Source organism: Dipteris shenzhenensis, chromosome 21, assembly GCF_047967505.1.
Source record: "Dipteris shenzhenensis isolate YYH24624 ecotype China chromosome 21, Dip_SZ_1.0, whole genome shotgun sequence".
In the NCBI taxonomy this organism is placed as follows: Eukaryota; Viridiplantae; Streptophyta; class Polypodiopsida; order Gleicheniales; family Dipteridaceae; genus Dipteris; species Dipteris shenzhenensis.
Window position 1 is genome coordinate 33577446 of NC_141616.1, and position 1209 is coordinate 33578654.

General features: G+C 50.0%; 1 pseudogene; it reads right to left on the reverse strand.

Moving 5' to 3' along the window:
- Positions 1-222: 222 nt before the first annotated feature.
- On the reverse strand, positions 223-787 carry LOC147888766 (dirigent protein 22-like; annotated as a pseudogene).
- Positions 788-1209: the final 422 nt, after the last annotated feature.

Consider the following 1209-nt stretch of genomic DNA (forward strand, 5'->3'; position numbering starts at 1 on the left):
TCATGCTCACGTTTTTTACAAAAAGAAAAAGGCGACGGCAAGAGAGGCTTTACTATGCTTGACGTGATACAATATTTAGGAGAGAAGATGGGTACAATGCCGTTCCAGGATCCCGTGCTGAGATCAACGTAGAAGTTAGAGCCCAGATAAACTCGAATACCCTCTGCCGGATCGTATTGCAGTGGCCTCAGAGGACAATGTTAAAACCTGCAATAGGGAGGCTTAGAACTTATATTCAATCAAGTAGTAGAACCATGAGACAGTTTGGTTGTCGACAGTCGCAGTGGAGACGAGCGTTTGTTTCGCGACTCCGCGGGCGTACGCGAAGTCACCGGTGCCACCCACAATCGGAGCATACTTGACAGCATCCGTAGCGACATCTACGCCCACCAGACTTAAGGAGCCATTATAGTTTGGGGTGGCGATGGTGAAGGTCTGTACGAGGAAGAGAGTCAGGATATCCTTGCCAACGTCGCCATAGTATCCCTGAACGCGGCCCACCTGCGTGGAGTTGAGAGAAGCGTTGGAGGTGAGGGGGTTATCGAAGGTATGGATGATGCCAAAGGAATAATTCTGGGCCTGAACTGGTTGGGCGGACTGGATGGCAGTGAAGGGGGCGGGGTTGTTGAGATGTATTATTCTGCACGGCGATGTACATATAGAACTCCAGGGAATGGAGTTTGTGGTGATTCTTGGCAGCGGCCAAGAGCTGATGCGGCGGGCTGAGGAGCGTTGAAAGGGCGAGGGTTAGCCCGAGGATGAAGGCGATGCTGCTGGAGTTGGCCATTAAGAGCTGGTATATGGGAGCACCGAGTTGCAGACTAAGAGGGTAGGAGGGTGGATGTGTGCTTCTAGGTTGCTTGTCTGTCCTTCCTTTTGTACCACGAGTAGCATGACCCGTCTACGACGGGTTAAAGACCCGCTCCGCTGGGTCTCAAAGTGAGATTTTAAAATGTTTGTAATTTCTAGCAATAGAATTTCATGTTTCAAAATCCTCCAGCATAGGCACCACTTGGCTTGGCTCTATGCTCAGTTTTACTGAACTATTCAGTTAGAAGAGAGGCAAAGCATTCGCACAACACCCACCGCCCTTCTTGCACACACACAAATGCTCTCTCTCTCTCTCTCTCTCTCTCTCTCTCTCTCTTCCTTTGATTGTGTCCCTCATGATGCACACGCACATGCACTAATCTCTCTCTCTCTCTCTCA